The sequence below is a fragment of the Tenrec ecaudatus genome, chromosome 2 (genome assembly GCF_050624435.1).
Source record: "Tenrec ecaudatus isolate mTenEca1 chromosome 2, mTenEca1.hap1, whole genome shotgun sequence".
Classification (NCBI taxonomy): Eukaryota; Metazoa; Chordata; class Mammalia; order Afrosoricida; family Tenrecidae; genus Tenrec; species Tenrec ecaudatus.
The window spans coordinates 215,962,219-215,983,876 of NC_134531.1; the positions used below are offsets into that span (position 1 = coordinate 215,962,219).

At 46.6% G+C, this 21,658-nt stretch overlaps 1 protein-coding gene across 4 annotated transcripts in view; it reads left to right on the plus strand.

Annotated features, from left to right (window-relative positions):
- ERG (ETS transcription factor ERG) overlaps positions 1–21,658 on the plus strand; it is a 346,902-nt gene that overhangs the window by 80,616 nt on the left and 244,628 nt on the right. For all 4 annotated transcript variants that reach the window (XM_075542291.1, XM_075542292.1, XM_075542289.1 and 1 more), the window contains exon 2: positions 8,529–8,630. The gene's annotated coding sequence lies outside the window, so the exon portion shown is untranslated. The remainder of the gene's footprint in view (positions 1–8,528; positions 8,631–21,658) is intronic.

A 21,658-nucleotide genomic window follows, 5' to 3' on the forward strand; every position in this document is an offset into this window, starting at 1 on the left:
AATATTTCAGAAAGCTAAAGAAGCACTGGAAGCACACACTCCTTTATCGCAGGAAATTTGGAAGATAGCTACCTGACCTTCTGACGGAAAGAGATCCATATTTGTACCCTTTCCAAAGAAATGTGGCCCAATAGACCCTCTAGACATTATCATTGATATCGCACACAAGTAAAATTTTGCTCAAGATCATCCAACAGTGATTGCATTAGGACACTCGCAGGTAGCTGTCAGAAGTTCAGGCTGGATTCAGAAGAGGACATGGAACAAGGGATATCATTGCTGATGTCAGATGGATGTTGGCTCAATGCAGAGAATACCAGAAAGATGTTTACTTGTGTTTCATTGACTATATTAAGGCATTAGATTATGTGGACCATAACACACTGGATCACCTTGAGAAGAATGGGAATTCTGCAACATTTCATTGTGCTCTTTGAAACTTGTATGTGAATCGAGACGCAGTTGCACAGACAGTATCATGGAATAGAATACTGCATGTTTCATCATCAGGAAAGATGTGAATCAGGGTTGTATCTTATCATCACACTTATTCCATCTAAATGCTGAGCAAATCATCAGAGAAGCGGGATTATATGAAGAAGAGTGTGGCACAGGATTGGAGGAAGGCTTATGAACAACTTTTGGTATTCAGATGACACTACCATGCTTGCTGAAAGTGAGGAGAATTGAAGCACTGTAATCAAGGAGTATAACCTTCAGTATGTAAGGAAGACCAAAATCCTCACAACTGGACCTATAGGTAACATCATGATAAATGGAGATAAGGTTGAAGTTGTTAAGGATGTTGTCTTGCTTGGATCCACAATCAATGCTCATGGAAGCAGCAGTCAAGAGATCAAAAGATGTATTGCAATAGGTAAATCTACTGGACAAGATCTCTTTAGAGTATTGAAGAGCAATGATGTTACTTTGAGGACTAAGGTACGCCTGACCCAAGCCATGGTACTCTCCTTCACATCGTATGCATGTGAAAGTTGGACATTGAATAAGGAAGACTGTAGAAGAATTGATGCATTTGAATTGTGGTGCTAGGGAAGAATATTGAAAGTTCCACAGATTGCTAAAAGGACAAACAAATCTTATTGGAATAAGTAAGGCCAGAGTGCTCCTGAGAGGCAAGGATGGCAAGATTTCACCTTACATACTTTGGACATATAGTCAGGAGTGACCAGTGCCTACACAATGACATCGTGGTTGGTAAAGTGGAGGGGGGAGAGCAAGGCCTCAATGAGATGAGCTGATGCAGGGTTGCGTCAGTGGGCTCGGGCACGGGAACGTTGTGAGGAGGGTGCAGGGCTGGGCTGTGTTTCGTTCTGTTGTGCGGAGGGTCGCTATGGGTCGAGCTGACTTCATAGCAGGGTACAACAACAGCATTTATGTTTTTTCACTTGCAAATTGAAAAAAAATGTAATTTAATTCTTTTTACAGTATCAAATGGGAGAGACATGGTGTTTATAGTTGCTCTCTCCTTCTTGATGTCACCTTCCTGTCAAATGTGGCTTTTCTTCAAACGTCACATTTTTTGCAAGCATTTTTATAGCGCACCTTGAAGGCGATCACAGTTCCTTCACTGAGGGATATCGGGCCATTTCACTGTGGTGCACTTTGGTCTGGTGGCAGCTAGCCACACATTTGACTCTGAGATCAGCCTAAACATTTTCACGTGAATAATAACAACACTGGGCAGGAGAGAAAGAACATGAAAGTTTACTTTTGTGGAAGAGCCTTGGGATTTACTGATTGGAGTTCATAGATGCAATAATGTTTATGATCAGCTTGTTCTCTTGTGAAGAAGAAAGAGCTGGAGGAAGGATCGGCATTGGAAGCTAGGTTAGGTTTTTGAATAGCAGAAGTTCGACCCAACCAAATACTGAAACTAAACCACAAACAGCAAACCAAAGCACAACTGCAGTCAGTTGTAGCATTACAAGATCACACAAGACTTACAAAGACGTTCTTACATTTGTTCCAGAAAAATTTTATTTTCCAAACATTTGTCTATGACTAGAGTAAAAGATAGTCTTTGGAGAATGTGATAGGTAGGTTTATTGTTCCAACCTGGCCAATAAGAACATGTGGGATTAATAAGGTCACAGTTTGATTGCAGGACAGGGAGATAAATGGCTCGGTGAGCCCTGCCTCTCTCTCTTGCTCTCTTGCTCTCTGGTGCGGTTGCCTTGGCTGGTTCTTTGCCCCAACATGTAAGCTACCCTACTTGTTGCACATCCAACCCGTGGAACATGCCACTAGAGCTTGAGGCTCCTTCAAGACTTGCTTCGCCACCCTGCTTGTGCATACATCGCTGGGGCCTGTCAGATTCTGTCATCTGGCTGACTGTTGGTGACCCACCCTGCTGCTTGCTGCCTGTGGCTGGACTGCCTGCATTGCTCTACAGAAGACTCAGCTGTCTTCTTCCTTGACCTTGGACCCAGCAGCCCTCCTGAGTTGAAGGACTTCCAGTATATTAACTGCTTTATGGAAGTGAGTTGAACTGAGCCCTCTGTACTGCTTTGTGGACTAATTAGCTGTTATATTCCTTTGTGCTGTATATATAAGATCATAAGGGTCCTGGTTTTGTTTCTCTAGAGAACCCTGTCTAAGACAGAGAATTCTAAAAGTTTCTAAGACTTATGTGATGGACTTCTAAGTTATATCTATATTAGCAGCAGCATAGTGATATACATGAGGAAGTGTGCGCACACACACACACACACAGTCAGATTGAAGGAAGATAGCAAGCACCATTTTAGACTGATAACCTGGCAACCAGGTTCAGGGGACAGAAGAGATTACCTGGAAACTGTGAGAACACCTGGCGTCCCCCAGCGTCCTTCATCAGTCCTCAGAACTTTGATGAAGGAGGCCTTTTGTTTCGCTTTGAAACTCTGTCTCCCTTGTTTTTGCCACAAGGGTCCAGGTGTTTACCAGATTTCTCCTGCAATTGCCCTTTTCCTTTCACAGTACTGTCAGGTCTCTCCACTCTCTGACTGCTTCCTGGAGCACAGATGTGCTGGAATTGGCTTCTTTGGGATTATCACAGCAGATTGATATGTCTCCTCCCAAATTCACATTCAGGGGATTCCTGCTAGTTTCTGGAAATTGGTCATGATGGAGTTTTTAAATCCACAGATATTTCCAAGTGTTTCAAATCAGCCCTCCTCAACCCCTGCCCTTGGAGCCTACTGTTAAGCATGTACCAGCACACCACTGTTTACAGTGCTGTTGTGTTTAGACCATGGGCCTTTCTTCAGCCTCTTCTCTGTCTGTATTGTTCCCTGTCTCTGGAATCTCATTCTCCATTACCCCATGACTTCCTCCACCCTGCCTTTTCTCCATGTTTCTCAAATAAAGCTAAGCACAGTTCCAGCATGTATTTAAAAGAATGAAAGTTGGAGATCATATTGAAAGTGTGTGTTTGGGTATGAATGCCAATTTTGTTAGTTGCTGTCAAGCTGTCACCCACTCTTGCCGATCCCGCATACAGCATTGCTTGTTTCTGTGCCAACACATATGGTAAAAAAAAAATCTGCAAATGATTCTCTTGAATATTGGTATTATATTGAATTGGAGGCTCTTGCTGCCAGTGACAGAAAACTACTTGATGAAAAATTATTCTGTTAACCAGGAAAATTTCATCTGATATAACAAGAAGTCCCCAAATAGATGCCTTCAAGATAAATTAATCCTGCTTTTTGGCACCTTAAGTAAGAACCCAGGGCTTTCCCTTATTTCACCCTTGTGTCCCTATGCGTTGATTGGACCTCCAGGTTAGCTTTCCTTGTGGCCCTGGGGTGGTTTTCCCATAGACACGGCATTGTTTTGTGGCCTTTGTATCATCAGCACTCGGAGCGGGGTTAAACTTCTCAGTTAGATCACATGGCCCTCATTTCACATACCTGCTACACACTTGGGGGTCCCCAGGTGACCTTCGCTCTCCAGCAGCTGGCCAAGAATTCATGTCTGTACCTTCTGCCTCAGGTTCTGTAAGTCCCTGGAAAAGCTCATAGAACTCACGGTGAGCTGCTTGACTCAGGGGTCCATGTATTACAGGAAGCTGGTACACGAACCCCAACCACAGGGAGAGACAGGCTAGATTGTGTCAGGGAGGGATATTTTCATCTTCCCAGGCATGCTACCTTACAGTGTGACAATTCTCCCATTTCCCAACCAGAGAAGCTTCCCTGAGCTTCAGTGCCCGGAGTGTGTATTGGGATTTGTGGTGAAATTAGTTCCTTTCCGTGGCCTTTTGCTGTTATTCTTTGGAAAACCAGCTGGAGAGCTCCTGCTGCCTCAAACCCGGAGGAGGAGTTAACATCATCCTATTTGTGTACCACAGAGGGGGGTTTGCGTTTGTCCTTGTTGGTTAACATTTCCTGGTAAACACCTTCAGGTGGATGCTTTCTGATTGGCCTGGGCTGCAGACTGTCTTGTGATTGGTGTGTGCCTTGCAGGGATTGGCCAATGATATTGAAAATGAGAAGACTTGTCACTTATGATGCAAAATGAGGTTTCTGTGGCTTCCTGAGAGGGGATTTATCAGTTTATTTGCCCCCCTCCCCCAATTGGGAGGGACCATGCCTTGAAATGAAGAAGGGATTGTATATAGATGCAGTCAATTACACAGAGATTTTTCAAACAGAAAGAAAGAGGAAGAGAAGCAGCAGGAAGAAAGGAGATGATGTTGAGAGAGACAGGAATGGCAAGACAGGGACATCCTTCCCCACTACACCGAAAGAGCTACAACATAGATCAAGTAATATAGCACTGAAGTTAGCAGAGACCCAGAACGGGCCCAGCAGCAGTCAACAGATGACAGGCCCAAGAGGAACCTGTCCTCTGGGGACTCAGAGAAGACCTGCAGAGAGCTGAGAGAGTTACTTTACACAGAAGAAGGGAGACTGCATAGGTGCCTCCTCATCCTGATCCTGAATTATAGCTCATTGATCCCGATCCTGAATTGCACTGTGTTCCTTAATGTGTTATTCTGGGTAGACTAGAGAAACAAATCCATGAACACACATATGTATAAGAAAGAGATTTATATACAAAAGCAATTGAACATTGAGAAAACAGCCCAGTCCAGATCAAGTCCATAAGTCTGACGTTAGCCCATATGTCTGATACCAACCTATAAAGTCCTCTTCAGACTCACGAAACACATGCAATGATGCCGCATGTAGACGATCACAGGCCAGTGGGTAGAAAGTCTTTGGATCCAGTGTCATTGGAAACATCTCAGCGCTGGCAGGGGTCTCTGCATCAGGGTCAGTCCATGTGTCTTTCTGCTACTCTGTCCATGATGCCCATTGCCGTGGCTTGTGTGACCGTCTGCTCTCATGGAAGGCCGCCTTCATTTGCACAGAGGCTCTCGTCGACCAAACATGCCTTAGAGTAGCCATTCCTCTTTTCTGATAATGTGCCCCAAATGAGCCAGCCAAGTCCTGTCAAGAGCATGCCGGTTGTATTTCTTCTAGGGCTGATTTGTTTATTCTTTTGATAATGCACTGTATAATCTGTATCCTTTGCCGACACCACAAGGCATATGCAAGTGCTCCGTTTTGGCCTTCGTTTTTAATGGTCCAGCTTTCACATGCATGCGAAGCGATTGAGTGAAAAGAGCAAAACAAAAGACTGCTTGCTGAGTGAAGGCATCTTCCTCTGACTGTCAGTGAGAGTTATGCTCAGCTGCTGGCATTCCTGGTCGGATGCAGATCCTCCCAAACCGCCCTTGTTCTTCACCCCAAGACCAGGCTGCTTCCTGTGACCGGAAGCATTGCTTCGAGTCATCTAGGTCTCTCTCCTCCCACTTGTTGATGTCAACTTACAAAGTATTTACTGTTCCTGACGCGCGGTAGCCAGGAAAGTCTGTGTGCAGAGGATGGCTCCTTTGCCCAGCATTTAGAACAGCCGCATGCATTTGTCCACCTGGTACTGTCGTGGATGCCGGTCCATTTCCAAGTGAGGGTCTGAGAGAGACTCTCTGGGTAGCTGGTGTTAGCTAGGTTGGCAGCTGGCACTGACAGATTCCGAGGCCAGTGCTCATTCTGCAGACTAGGCCTACCTGTCAGGTGCTCCCGCAGCCATGCGTGGGCTTTCTGCATTCCACGGGACCTTCCTAAGCACCAGGGCATCCATTGTTATACCTCTCGCAGCAGGAAACGGAGCTGAATTGAACCTGCGGGACAAAGTGGGGAGCACAAGCACCGGGAGATGACCCGGGCGGGGCGGGTCAGCATTATGGGAGAGGGTCTCAAAAAGTTTGCGGGAAAATTGCATGATCTTTCCATTCCAGGTTTCCACGAACTTTCCGAAGTTCCCCGCGTTTGATCCTCTGCTTTCTCTGGTTGCTGGACTGGACTGTCCGTCGGCTTTTAAGCCAGGCCAAGCAGTGTTCGCCCACACCAAAGTTCTCAAAGGGTTGTATTTTTTTTTTTTTTTTGGTGAGTTCTCCAGTCTGGTTTGCACAAAAGTCTAACTTTGGGGCTTTGGCTTGGCCAGCTGTGATCTCATGCAGCTGGTTGTGTGCCTTTCTCTGGCAAGTCCTCCCTTCCCGGACTTCATGACATCTCTTTGGACTCTTTGTGACTTCTCAGCTGTGTTAGGAACAATTGAAGTTGTCAGATAATGCCCTCTGGACGAATGAAATATTAATAGTCTGGTAACACTCATTAAAAAAGGCCCATTGTACATATTTAATAGAATCCTCCCTGGGTTTTCCTCCAGTCTTTAAGTTCGGTCCAGCAACGTCTCAATCATAAATCAAGTTATTCTTTCAGCATAATTTAGTAGAGATCTTGGCCCCCAAATGGACTGTAAATGACATGCTCGAGGGAATCTTAGCCCATGCTTTTAAAACTCTTATTCCCTTTCTAGACATTGGAAACCACGTGCTGCTTAAACCACTTGCCAGTGGAAAGTATTTAACAAAATAATAATCAATATTAGTATTTGGCTTTAGAGAAAAAGAACGTGGGAAACACCTTCGTTTTGTTGGGGTTCATGTAGCTTTGCAGAGTGATGTAAATTGTCAGTTATCATCGCCCTCCCTGTTACACATGCCTTGTTGACAGTGGGATGTCCTCATCTTCCCATGAAGCTGGATGCTAAGAGGGCGACATGATCGTGCAGAAAAACAAGGGAACCCAAGCCAGTGACTCTGGAGCGCATTGTGGCTCAGTGGAGACCTCAGGATGCAGCGCGGGACTGCGCTACGTCGTTTTCATAGCTGGGACCTTTGGGAAGCAGGAGCTTCGGGCATTTCTATTGAGGCACTTATGATTGGGTCGGAACCACCAACCTTTCAGTTAGTAGCCCAAAAAATATACTTCAGATTATAAAACTAGTCTTACTTTTTTTTCCCAATGATGAACTTTTGTGGTTTTGAAAATTTGGAAAATACAAAACTACAAAGGAGGAAATAAGCATTTCTTTAATCTTTATGGCCACCCCCAAAGACCACTTTCTTTATGTGTCTCCCTCTCCCCCCTTGAATCCCTCCCTCCTTTCTGTCTTTGCTGCTTTCAACATTGTCCTCATACTGCATATATGTTGCGTATCCTGACTTCTTCCTCAATAACTTGGTGCTGTTTCCCTACCGCAACAACGGCTGTCCTGTGACTGTTGAGAGACAGGGACGAAACCTCTCTGTGCCCTGGCACCGAAGACCTCCAGCGGAGTTGCCTCAGGGCATCTTGATTGGCTCAGGACCGTGACCGCTGACGTACAGCGGCATTTAGAACTCATTTGCCCATAACCAAATACCGATTTTAATGCAATCCTTAAAACATTGTCCAACATGAAAACACTCTGAACGGACGCAGCTGCTGCGTGAACTGTGCCCTGTTGCGAGGCTTCTACGAAACACTATTTGAGGATGCACGTTCTACTTGGAGCGTCGTCTATGGCCAGACATTCCCCGTTAGCTCCCCAGCAAGACATTGCATTTTAGTCAGAGCTGGGCTTACGGTCATACTTTAGTGAGATTTCCTTTCAAGTTTGGTTGTGCTCAAATCTTTCAAAAGTACTGATTCCCATCGCATTTACAAGTTAGAGGGAATGTTTATTTCCTAGGGACTAAAACGATTGTTTAATTTTGGTTCTCAGGGCTTTTTGTAAACATCTCTGCTGTTTGTTTTGAGCAGCGAGAAGTGTTGAAGGAGTGATCTGGGGAAACCATTATTCCTCAAGCAGGGTGCTGTGAGGAGAGGAGACTCTGTGCAAACTATGTTCTTTGCAAAAGTAGACGTGTCTTCCAGTATGCCGGTTCAACTAGACCTTTATTTCCTTCCTGGTGTTTGCTCCATAATGCCGCGATTCCCTCCGAGGAGTGGAATGCTGCCCTCCCCAACCTCTCCCCACCTTCAAGGGAAGGATTTGACGTTCGTTCCCCTTTTAGGATAAAAGTTCAACTGCAGGACATGGGTTTGGATGTGAAACGGACAGTTGCTTGTTGCTATTTATATTTGAAAAACCGAATAAAGGTTTAATGCATTTAAATGATCTTTCAGGTCATCCCAAGATCTTTGGAGACCCAAGCAAAGCGCTGTTGACCCAAAGCAAGACAAATGACTCACAGAGAAAAAAGATGGTGGAACCAAGGGCAATTAAAGGTAAAACAAAACACAAAGCATCCTGTCCCTTTGCTCGTCAAGAATGTGTGTGTGTGTGTGTGTGTGTGTGTGTGTGTGTGTGTGTAAAGATTTCTAATATTTGGGTATATGTGGTCTCAAACTTGCAACCTCCATTTTTGGGTCCTTGGTGAGACATTGTGGGATTGTATTGGTTCCATTGCATTGGTTGATTTTTCTCTATCAAATAAGATGACTTCTTCCAAGCATTCACTTGTACCATAAGGTCAGCAGTTTGGAACCACCAGCTGCTTCCACCAAGCTCGACAGCCCCAGAAACCCAAAGGAGCAGTTCTACCCTGTCCTGTAGGATGACCATGAGTTGGAATCGACTCCATGGTAATGAATGTGGTTCCTGGTAGTCATTACAGCTCCTTCCTCTCCACCGCCTTCTACTTCCATCTCCCAGAAGAACCAGAGAACTAGGGCAATGACCACAGACGGACATTCGCACTATTTATATTTTCCTGCTTTAAAGTTATTTTTTCCTGGATTCCATTGACACCTCATTTCAAGAAGCATAAGTTGGATACTATCAGGAGGAGAGAACTACTAACCAGGTCTAAGCAACAACAAAGAATAACAAGAAAAGTTGGATGATTTCAGCACATTCTTTTCAAAAACCCTTTCCTCAACTGATATAGATTAATTTGTTACCCCACCCCCCCTCCAAATTGAAGATAAACCGAAGTCCTGACCCCTGTACCTTGTTTGATGACCTTGTTGGGAAGCAAGGTCTATAAAGGTGTTCTTAGCTAAGCTAGCATGAGGTCATACTGAAGTAGGCTGGGTCCTAAGCCAATCCAAGTGGAGCCCACAGGAGGAGAGGCAGATGGAGAAACAAACAGAGGGCAGAAGTCACATGAGATGTGCATGCAAGCCAAGGAACTGCCTTGCACCTGGGAGAGAAAAGAAAGGATCTTCCAGTAGAAACTTTGAACACAGTAAGGCCAGTCTAGAGAAAGATGGGACTTTGGACTGCTAATCCCAAGATTGGCAGTTTGAAACCACCAGCCACTCTGAGGGAGAAAGATATACGGCTTTCTCCTCCCATGAAGAATTGCAGTCTGAAACTCACGGGGTACTTTTATCCTGGCCTGTAGGATCGTTAAAGTGTCAGCTTGGACGTGATGGCAGTGAGCTTGCTTTAGTTTGGTTTGGTGAGTCTTTTTAAGATCCTCCACTCAAGTCAAAGGACGTTGGCGTATTTTTGATGGCTGGGCCAACATGTGATTTTGGACTTTGAGCCTACAGAACTGGGACAGAGCACCTTAGGACCTGCCCAGTTTGTGGTATTTTGTCAAAGTAGCCACAGGAAATGATTGTATCAGGATTGGCACGTTTCTCCCCGAAAAGCAGTCCAGCGGTTGGCAGAAGTTTCGGTGGGCTGCCCAGAATACTCGTCTAGACCAGAGAACCTAAAAGAATCTATCCTTGGCCAAAATTAAATCAGTAGGGAGAGGTAAAAGGAGAGTAGGGCCCATGCCTTTTAAAAGGGCCTGTCACCAATTGCCTCTCTTCAGTGAGACATGGGGGATGACTGCATGTGGCTCAGGAGGCTGTACGCCCATCAGAGGTCTTCAGTTGTCATCAGCTAAGACACTTGAGGAGTTCCGTCAATCAAAATCCAATGAGCACCAGTTACCGCCACCTGGTGAGCCCAGGTGTGTTCAAGAGAAGCTTTGCTCCCCATGCTTTTCACTGTTATGGTTCAGAAGGAGGTTGCTGGGCTTGTCTTCTGAGAGAGTGCCGGGTGGTGGGAAGAGGGAGACTCAACTCACTAACCTTTTGGGTAGTAGCTGAGCATGAAACCATAGCACGAATTCTAATTCTTTTGTTAATTTTTTAATGGAGTTGGAAAGGTAAAACTGTACTACTAAAGATGTTACAATTTTCAGTTTGGCAAAGTGTCCAGGCCCCTTTGTTGTCAGATTTTTCTCCTTGGTCCATTCTGCTGAAGGAGCTCTGGAGTGGAGGGTCTGAGGGCCTAGAATCATGGAGAGGCAATCGAGGCAGAGTTTTAAGGAGCGTCTCACTTTCAGGGACCAACCCTGCATTTGACGGAGCCTGAGCGGGAGTGCTTTCTTCAACCAGGGTCCTAGGATGCCTCACTTGCCGCCTCCTTGTTTGGCATGTCTTGAGGAGCCCTGTTTGCCCATGCCCAGTAGTCTTTATGGCTGGCTCAGGGCTCATCTGATTCTCCTCCAGCCTCTTACAGGGTACCTTCAAGCATGGAGAGGGACAACCCCCTGTCCCTGTTTCTTGCTACCTAACAGATTCAATTGCTAACCAAAAGATTGTTGGTTTGAATCCACCCAGATATGCTTCAGAAGAAAGCCCCAGAGCTGTCCTTGTGAAGCTTCAACCACTGCAAACCCTACACAGCACAATTCTATCCTGGCCATAGAGGGTCACCATGTGTGAGAGTGCAGTGAAAGTCACTGGTACTGTTACTCCCCTTTTTCAGGTGTGTCAGGCTTTGAGAGAATAAAGTGGCCTTTCTAGGTTTCTGAGGATGGAAGTAAGAGACTTGGCTTCTATTCTAGGTCTGGTACTAGATGCATGTCTCCCACAGCTTGCCTTTGCCCTGTCCAATGTCCCTCACCCTTTGCACCCCATTCTAAAACCATACCATGTGACTGGACACCCTGCTCTAACTCACCTGAGTCCCTTCCGGGATGACACAGACCCCCCTCCTAAAGTCTGTCCCTTCAAGCACACACATCTTTTTTTTTTTTTTTTTAACAATTTATTGGGGCTCATACAATTCTTTTCACAGTTCATGCATATACATACATCAGTTGTATAAAGCACATCTGTACAGTCTTTGCCCTAATCATTTTTTTCTCTTTTCTTCTTTTACATTTTATTAGGGACTCATACAACTCTTACCACAATCCATACATATACATACATCAATTGTATAAAGCACATCCATACATTCCCTGCCCCAATCATTCTCAAGGCATTTGCTCTCCACTTAAGCCCCTTGCATCAGGTCCTCTTTTTTCGCCCCCCCTCCTCCCCATTCCCCCCTCCCTCATATGCCCTTGGTAATTTATACATCGTTGTTTTGTCATATCTTGCCCTATCCGGAGTCTCCCTTCCCCCCTTCTCTGCTGTCCCACTCCCAGGGAAGAGGTCACATGTGGATCCTTGTAATCAGTTCCCCCTTTCCAACCCACTCACCCTCCACTCTCCCAGCATCGTCCCTCACACCCTTGGTCCTGAAGGTATCATCCACTCTGGATTCCCTGTACCTCCAACCCTCATATGCACCAGTGTACAGCCTCTGTCCTATCCAGCCCTGCAAGGTAGAATTCGGATCATGGTAGTTGGGGGGAGGAAGCATCCAGGATCCGGGGGAAAGCTGTGTTCTTCATCGATACTACCTCACACCCTAATTAACCCATCTCCTCTCCTAAACCCCTCTATGAGGGGATCTCCATTGGTCGACACTTGGGCCTTGGGTCTCCACTCTGCACTTCCCCTTTCATTTAATATGATATATATATATATACATACACATACATACATATATACATATACACATATATACACATGCATACACATACTTATATCTTTTTTTTTTTTTTTTGCATGATGCCTTATACCTGGTCCCTTGGGCACCTCGTGATCGCACTGGCCGGTGTGCTTCTTCCATGTGGGCTTATTTGCTTTTGAGCTAGATGGTCGCTTGTTCACCTTCAAGCCTTTAAGACCCCAGACACTATCTCTTTTGATAGCCGGGCACCATCAGCTTTCTTCACCACATTTGCTTATGCACCCATTTGTCTTCAGCGATCCTCTCATGGAGGTGTGCAGTCAATGATATGATTTTTTGTTCTTTGATGCCTGGTAACTGATCCCTTTGGGACCACTCGATCATACAGGCTGGTGTGTTCTTCCATGTGGACTTTGTTGCTTCTGAGCTAGATGGCCGCTTGTTTATCTTCAAGCCTTTAAGACCCCAGTCACTATCTCTTTTGATAGCCGGGCACCATCAGCTTTCTTCACCACATTTACTTGTTCACCCACTTTGGCTCCAGCTGTTGTGTCGGGAGAGTGAGCATCATAGAGTTCCAATTTAATAAAAGAAGGTATTCATGCATTGAGGGAGTGTTTGAGTAGAGGCCCAAGGTCCTTCCGCCACCTTAATACTTGACCTATAAATATAGACACATAGATCTATTTCCCCATCCTCCTATATATATTTGCATGTACATGTCTTTGTCTAGACCTCCATGAATGCCCTTTGACTCCTAGCTCTTTCCTCCATCTCCCTTGACTTTCCTCCTGCCCTACTACCATGCTTCATCGCCACCTGGGCTAGAGTATACCTCTTCTCTAAGCAACCTTACCCTTGATCGTTTCCCACCAGGCCTGCCACTCCCCCTTCTCTACCATTTGGGGTCCCATGTTTTTCCCTTGTCCCTGGGTTTGTTAACACCACTTCCTTACCCCCACTACCCCCCCACCCCAAGTCCCCCCAGAACTGTCGGTCCCGTTGTTTTTCCTCCAGATAGTTCATCCAGCCTGTCCTATTCAGACAGACCTGTGGAGTCACTAACATGCACGAAAACTAGACAGAGGAAAACAAAGCAACAGTATACAACCAGACAACAAAACAACAAAAACAAACCACTGACAAAGAACAGAATAAAACAGTTCACAAGAGAAAAGCTTGTAGTTAGTTCAGGGATCGTTTGCTGGCCCTTAGGAGCGTTTTCCAGTCCAGTCTGTTGGGGCACCAGGCCCTGGCCCCAAAGTCCACTTTCAGCATTCCCTGGGGACCTTGCCACTCCATTCCCTTGCTGTTCCGCTTCACTCCCCCAGTGATTTGCCTCGGTGTGGTGGGATCAGGTCAGGTGCAATTCCCACTCTGTGTCTCTGGTGCTGTCCCCTGTATCGCCCTTAGTCACTGAGGGGCATCATGTCTCATAGTAGGGCCAGCCATGTTGTTCTCTCTGTGGACTGGCTGCTCTACTCAGGAACATCATCATCACGGCCTGGTGGGCCAGGCTGTGCTCCACTCTCTCCTCCTGCCCCTTCATCTGCTCCCGTGTGCTCTGATCAAATATGTCTATCTCCCAGAGCTGCAGAGTCAATGTCGTCCTTTGGAACAAATTCTTTTCAGGGGAGGGGCAGGAATCCACTTAATTTATGGTGCTGGGGCCAGCCTCCCAGACCTCTCCACCGGTTCCCTCCTCCACACCGGGATATCGCGTTCACACCTTGCGACACTGGGTTGAAGTCTGGTCCCACTTTCCCTGTGGAGATATAAACAATACCCTCCCCTTGGGTGGATTAATGCCCCATGACCCCACTACCCTTTTCTTCCTTGTATTCATCCTTTTGTTTTCCTTTCCCCACCTCCTCCACCTTTGTCTACCATGTACATCCCTGGTTTTGGTCTGGTCTCTTCCATACTACCCCGTCTTCACCCCTAAAATGTTTGTATACAGTAGCTTTTTTCCCTATGCCACTTTAAGCACACGCATCTTGATGGGCTGAGGCTGCATGTACAGGAGGCTCGGTCCATACAGGGCAGGCCTGGGTTTGCAAAGAGAGAGGTGGGGGCTGTAGGGTGGAGGCCTTCATGTATTGCTTTTCCTCAAACCAAACCAGTCATGGAGAAGTCCGTTCTGACTAATAGCGACTCTATGTCTTTCCGAGTAGACCTGCGCTCTGCGGGGTTTTCAATGGCTGAATTGTTGAAGTGGATTGCGAAGCCTTTCTTCTGAGGCGCTCTGGGTGGGCTCCAACCTCCGTGCTTTCAGTTAGCAGTGGAGCGCATTAACCGTATGTGCTCTCCCCCCCCTCCACTCCGAGCACAGCCCGGCAATATGCGGGTTTTCTCTGAGGCCCTTTGCACCGCCGCCTTCCTGATTGCTCTCTGTGTTTTTCTTTCGGCAGTCTGTGCCAGCCTTCAGTGTATGGAGCGATAATCACTGAACGAACCCAAATCAAGGGTCTGTTTCTGCTTAGTGAGACATTGGCATTTTGAAAGCACCAACGAAGAAGGGAGACGCATAGAATTCTGCTGAATGCCAATCCAGATTATTTTTAAGACACCCAATAATAAAATAACCCTGGATCATGCCATGCAAAATTATAAACAGATGCATTACCAAGTGAACTTGGTGGGAAGAAGCAAATACTCCAGAAAGAGACTGTAGACAACTCAGAGTACTACAAGGGTTCAGATAAATCTTGGCGTCTTGGCGGGGGAGGGTGACAGCCAGACAGCCCTCAGAGAGTGAGCCTGGTGAGATTGGCCTCACGTACTTTGGACCGGCTTTCAGGACAGATACCAGTTCCCGGAGAAAGACGTCCTGCCTGGTAAAGTGGAGGGGCGGCAAGAAAGGGGAAGACACTGAATTAGGCGGAGTGACCCGGTAGCTTCAACAGTGGCTCCAGCGGAACGATTGTGAGGACGCTGCAGGACTGGACAGGGTTTTGTTCTGTTGTCCACAGGACTGATAGGAGACATGACTGATTTGACAGTCCTTCACCAAGGATTCAAAGGCAAGCAACACAGGAAACCCCCCAAACACCTCCCACAATGCTCTAAAACCAATCACATCATTTCATCAGCATGATTGAGAAGCGACTATTAGAAATGATAAAGTAAATTCGATATGCCCTTAGAGAGCTACCAAAAGCTTCTCAAATGGTGAAAAAGAACAGGGTCATGTTCAAGGAGATTGGTGAGGAGAGGGGGCATGGGAGAGTGTGGTTAAACTTTGATTCTCCTGACTGTGGGTCAGGGTTTTGGCTGAACTGGTGTGACAGAATATCAGTGTCATTCACGATGAACATTTCATCAATCCCTTTAGTCATTCACAAGCCCTAGTTGTGCAGTGGTTAAAGCACTCGGCTGCTCACCTTTTCACCCAAAGGTGAGCAGTTTGCACCCTCGGAGGGCGGAAGCCTTGGAAACCTGTTGGAGCAGTTCCGCCCAGACCTCTGGGGTTGCTGTGCATTGGAATGGACGCCCCATCAGGTTGGGCTAGGTTTTAGTTCATCACATGGAAGGAAAAAGTCTAAGCCGCATTGAAGGCATTCATGAAAATCAATCTCCAGGAATTGATGGAAAACTAATTGAGATATTTCAATAAGCGGACGAAACACTAGAAGCCCTCATTCATCTGTGCCCAGAAGGTGGAAGACGGCTACCTGGCCCACCAATTGGCAGAGATCTGAATTTATGCCCATTTCAAAATCAGGGGCTGCTAGAGAATGCAGAAAGTATCCAATAATATAATTAATATCACAGGTAAGTAAACTTTTGCTGAAGGTAATTTAAAAATGACTGCAGCAGTCCAGCAACAAGAAGCTTCCAGAAATTCAAACTGGATCCAGAAGAGGATGTAGAATGAGCTATATTCCTGATATCAGATAGATCTTGGCTGAAAGCAAAGAACACAAGAAAGATGTTGTGTCTTATTAATTGTGCAGAGGCATTTGATTGGGTAGATAACAAACTACGGCTAGCCTTGAGAAGAATGGACATTCCAGAGCACTTCATTGTGTTTGTGTACTCTGTACAAAGGAGTCCTGGTTGTGTAGTGGTTACGCATCAGGCTGTTAACCACAAGGTCAGCAGTTCAAAATCACCAACCGCTCTGAGGGAGGAAGACAGGGCTTTCTACTCCCGTAAAGAGATACAGTTTTGGAAACTCCCAGGGGCAGTTCTACCCTGTCCTACAAGATCGCTATGAGTCAACATCGACTCAATGACAGTGAATTTGGTTTTGTTTTGGTACTCTGTACTGTGACCAAGATGCAGCCATTAGAACAGAAGAAGGTAAATACCTTGTGGTCTATGGTGCCCCTGCCCCAAGCTCTGGTCCTTTCTATAACCTCATATGCATGTGAAAGTTGGATAATGAATAAGGAAGACTGTAGAAGAATTGGTGTGTTTGATTTATGATATGGGCAGTAAATATTGCAAGTACTATGGCCTGTCAGAAGCACAAGCAAATTTATCTTGGAGGAAGTACAGCCAGAATGCTCCTTAGAAGCAAGGATGCCAAGACTGCATCTCACAGACTTTGGACATGTTATCAGGAGACACTGGCCTCTGGAAAAGTGCTTGTTGTTTTGCTTTGCTCCATCTTGTTTTTGTGCTTATTATTGTCTCTGCATGTCTATCTAGATAAGATAGGCAGGATAAATAATGTGGAGGAGAAAACAATGGGACCAATGGCTCCAGGGGGACATGGTAGAAGGGGAGGCAGGGGAAAGGAAGTGGGTGTTAACAAACCCAGGGACAAGGAAACAACAAGGGATATAAAACTGATGGTGAAGAGGGTGTAGGGGGCTGGGTAGGGTTTGATCAAGGCCAATGTAACTGAGAGGAATTACTGAAATCCAAATGGAGGCTGAGCATGGTAGTGGGACAAGAGGAAAGTAAAAGGAAATAGAGGAAATAACTAGGAGGCAAAGGGCATTTATAGAAGTCTAAATACAGGCATGTACATATGTAAATATACTTATATATAATGATGGGGAAATAGATCTATGTGCATATATTTATAGGTTTAGTATTAAGGTAGCAGAGGAACATTCTTTTCAAGTACTCCCTCAATGCAGGTACACTTTTTTTCCTAATAACCTGGAATTCCTTGATGCTCACCTTCCTGACATGATCGATGAAGACAAAATGGGTGCATAACCAAATGTGGTGAAGAAAGCTGATGGTGCCTGGCTATCAAAAGATGTTGTGTCTGGGATCTTAAAGGCTTAGAGATAAACAAGTGGCCATCTAGCTGAGAAGCAATAAAGTCCATGTGGAAGAAGCACAGCAGCTTGTGTGACTTGGAGGTATCGAGGGGATCAAGTATCAGGCATCAAAGACCCTGAACAAAAAAATCATATCATTGTGAATGAGGGGGAGTGCGGAGTGCAGATCCAAAGTCCATCTGTACAGAGTTGGACATCTTAAAGAAGGGTCACAAAGAAGAGATGAGACAGTCAGGGTGCAGTATAGCACTGATGAAACATACAACTTTCTTCTAGTTCTTTAATGCTTCCTTCTCCCCACTACCATGACCCCAATTCTACGTTAAAAATCTGGCTAGACCAGAGCATGTGCATGGGTACAGAAAAGAGCTGGAAACACAGGGAATCCAGGACAGACAAACCCCTCAGGACCAACACTGAGAGTAGTGATACCAGGAGGATAAGGAGAAGGTGGGAGGAGAAAGGGAGAACTGATCACAATGATCTACATTCAATCCTCTCCCAGGGGGTTGGACAAGAGAAAAGTGGGTGAAGGTAGACAATCGGTCAGTGTAAGACATTAAAAAATAATAATTTATACATTATCAAGGGTTTATGAGGGAGGGAGGGAAAAAAATGAGGAGCTGATACCAAGAACTCAAGTAGAAAGACAATGTTTTGAAAATGATTACTGCAACAAATGTAAAAATGTGCTTGATACAATGGATATAGGTATGGATTGTGATAAGTGTTTTATTAGCCCAATAAAATGACCAGAAAAACCCCAGAGAGGATCATAGAAAAAGATAAAGACCTTTAAGGAGAGGAGTTGACTCAGGGGCTGAAACAAACAATAATTGTGAGGAGACTGCAGGATCACATAGTGTTTTCTTCTTTTGAACACAGGGTCACTATGAGTGAAATCAGAATTCACTGATCTTGGGAATGACTGAACATTTCCCACTGTGTTCTGGTAGAGCCTGAGGGTGGAATCAGGGTTTGACAGCATGTGTTTTGGTTAGATGAAAATAGTACAATGGCTGGCGCTGGATGGATTGTGATAAGAGCTATATGAGCTCCCAATAAAATGATTGAAAAAAAGACAAAGAAGAAAATAGTATAGGTATGTTTGGGGGTGAAATTAGCTTCCTCTGAATTTCTTGTTTGCTTCTCTTTTTCTCTCTGGCTAGAAGAAAGCTAAGGGAGATCTCAGTTAACAGACGATCTAGAGTCCAACATATGTGCAGCAGTTACTGCACTCACAATGCCGCGTAACAAAGCACCCTCAGTCTCAGTGGCTCCAAACAATCACCACGCCCTTGGCTCATGAGCCCGTGGGTTGGCCACTCAAGCCGGCCAGGGTGAGGATGTTCTACTGGATCTGGCTGGGCTAACTCACATGCCTTGCGATAGTCCTGGCTGCGGCAATTGGAAAGACTTGGCTCTGTAACACGTGCCGCTCGTCCCATAACAAGCTCGGCCCGAGCATGTTTCCACAGCGGAGAGCTAGAGGAACACAGGTGGAAACATTCCAACCCAGGCCTGGCTCCCTGCCCTGCTGTATTCTCTTGGCGGAAGCTAGTTGCATGGTGTGTGAATTTCCTGGGGCTGCCCTATCACATAGCTACACTGGGTGGCTAAAAGTGACAGCTATGGAGACTCTCATCCTTGGGGAGACTAGTGTCGGAATCAAGACGTTGGCAGGGCCATGTTCCCTCTGACGACTCCAGGGAAGAATCCTTCCATGCCTTTCGCAGAGCTTCTTGTGGTCCCTGGCAGCCCTCGGTGTTCCGTGACTTGTCACTACCTCTTTCTAATCTCTGCCTCTGGCTTCACATGGCTGTCTTTCTCTTCTTCTGAGGACACCAGTCATGGATTTAGAGCCGACTCTCATTCAGTATGACCTCCTCTTAATTGATGATATCTATCTCAAGAAGGTCACGTAACTGATGGAAGTAAGGTTTGGGGGGACACTGTTCAACCCAGTTCAGAAGATATTGAAGTTGCAAATGCTGTCATTCTACTTGGATCCCCAGTCAATGGCCACGGCAGCAGCCATCAGCATATCAAACATCATACCACCTTGGGCCAGTCTTTGACTAAAGCCCTCTTTTACGTTTTAAAGATCAAAGATCTTGGAAAGGTGCACCTTCCCAAGAAAACTTCGAACACTGAAGAAGACTTGGTGCATTTGAATTGGGATGTTGTTGAGGATTGCCGAATATATCTTGGGCTGCCAGAGGAAAGGTCCTGTCCATCTTAGAAGAAGTACAATCCTACGCCCTGTAGAAGGGAGAATGACAGTATTTTGGCTCGTCTACTGCGGGCACACCCCTGGAAGAAGATGTTGTATGTGGCACAATCTGAGCTTGCTGCCATTCGATGCAATTCTGACTCACAGTGACCCTCTAAGGCAGAGTAGAACTGCCCCCATGGATTTCCGAGACTGAATCTCTACAAGAGTAGGAAGCGGCATCGTTCCCTCGGAGCAGCTTGTGGGTTTGAGAGGACCAAAAACAGTCCCTGTGAAGCCCTGGAGGAGCTGGGGTGATGCAGCAGCCACATCAGTGGACTAAGACATCCCAGTGGTCATGGAGAAGGCGCTAGAGCGGGCAGGCAGCCTCTCATTCTGTTATACGTGGGGTTACCGGTCGTGAGTCAGAGCCAACTCCATAGCAACAAACAACACAACCCAGCACCTGGAGGAAGCCCCCTTCCCAGATTGGAGATGCTGATTCTGTCGGCTGAATGGAAGGGACTGCAAAGTCCACATGGCTAAACTGCACGTGGGCTTCAAGGAGGCATGGGAAATGGGGAGCTCTTTCTGTTCACGGTATTGTGACAGGACAGAAAGACATTCCGCCTTCATCTTCTCTAGGACCTAAAACACTTCCAATGTGCTTTGTGATTTGGTTGAAAGCAACCCCCAGTGGCTCCCTTCTGTGGGTTACCTGCATGCAGCTGGACAAATCTGCCTGGCTGGGAACTGGCGGGGCCTGTAGGCATCTGGAAGAGCACCCGTTTGGGTCTCAGAGAGCACCTCGCTGGCCTGGCATTTGGTGCTGGCTGTCCACCAGAGTACCTGCTTTTCTGGCACGTGCCTGTGATCCTCTCAGAGTGGTGTCTGGGTTCTTGGGCAGGAAGTGGAAGCGTCTGGTGTCCGGAGGGCTGGGGCTCCTTGAAAGCCCCTTCCACTAAGTTCTCCAGGTCTTAGCCTCTAGGTCACAGGCCCACCCAGATTTGTGGGGAGGCAGACAAGCTCCAACTCCTGACGTAGGTGCAGGGCAGGAAAAATCTTATGCTACCAAATCATATAGAAGGACAGCCTCTTTGTGCTAGGGGGAATCTTGCAGGACCGCGCGCTCCTTCTGTCAGGAAGGCTCAGGGACGAACCCCCTGCCACACACCGACCCTTGGGACAGGCTGGCGTCCCTGACATGCTTGTTGGGCGCGCAGGAGCCTAACTTGGGATGGGGGTTGGGATTTCTGTGTCGGAGCGAGTGCCCCCTTCCTCCAGGGCCTGCCCTCCCCCAGGCTCCTCGCTCAGGAGCACACCGGCAGCCTGGATTGTCCTTGGCAGTTTCTCCCCATAATTTCAAGACAGCTCTTCGTTCCTTCTGCAGTTTAACAGCTATTATCTCCCAGAGGGACTCGTGTTAGGCTGAAGGGGGAAAAGATTGCATATTTTCTGAGACAGAAATTTGGCTATGGGGAAAGACGATGCCTAAATCTCCAAGCTTGTCATCTTCTTGGCCAGCCGGGCTTCTCCTGTGCCCCGGGGGAGTCTGGGAGTCTCTGTAGGACAACCCTGGAGGTGAGCACCTCCAGAGAGAAGCGGATCTGGGCTGGAAGGGGGAGTGTTGGAGCTGGGAAGGGTGGGGAAGGGTGGGTACACCTGCTGTGGGGGCTCCCCCAAGTAATGTGCTCTGCACCAGATTGGAAACGCAGCTTTTGTAGACGGAGTCCCGTCACCAGCCTTTGTTTGCACGAGGTCATTTCATACTGCAGAGAGCCAGAGGCTGCTCTACAAGGTGGACAGCAATACCTGGAAAGGTGAAGATGAAAAGGGATCATCCTCTCTCCACTCGTCCTGAAGGGATCGTCCGCCCTGGATTCCCTGTGTTTCCAGTTCCTGTCTGTACCAGTGTACATCCTCTGGTCTAGCCTGATTTGAGTGGTGATACCAGGAGGGTGGAGGGAGGGTGGAGTAGAGGGGAAACCGATTACAGGGATCTATCTACATATCATCTCCTTCCTGAGGCACGGAAAACAGAAAAGTGGGT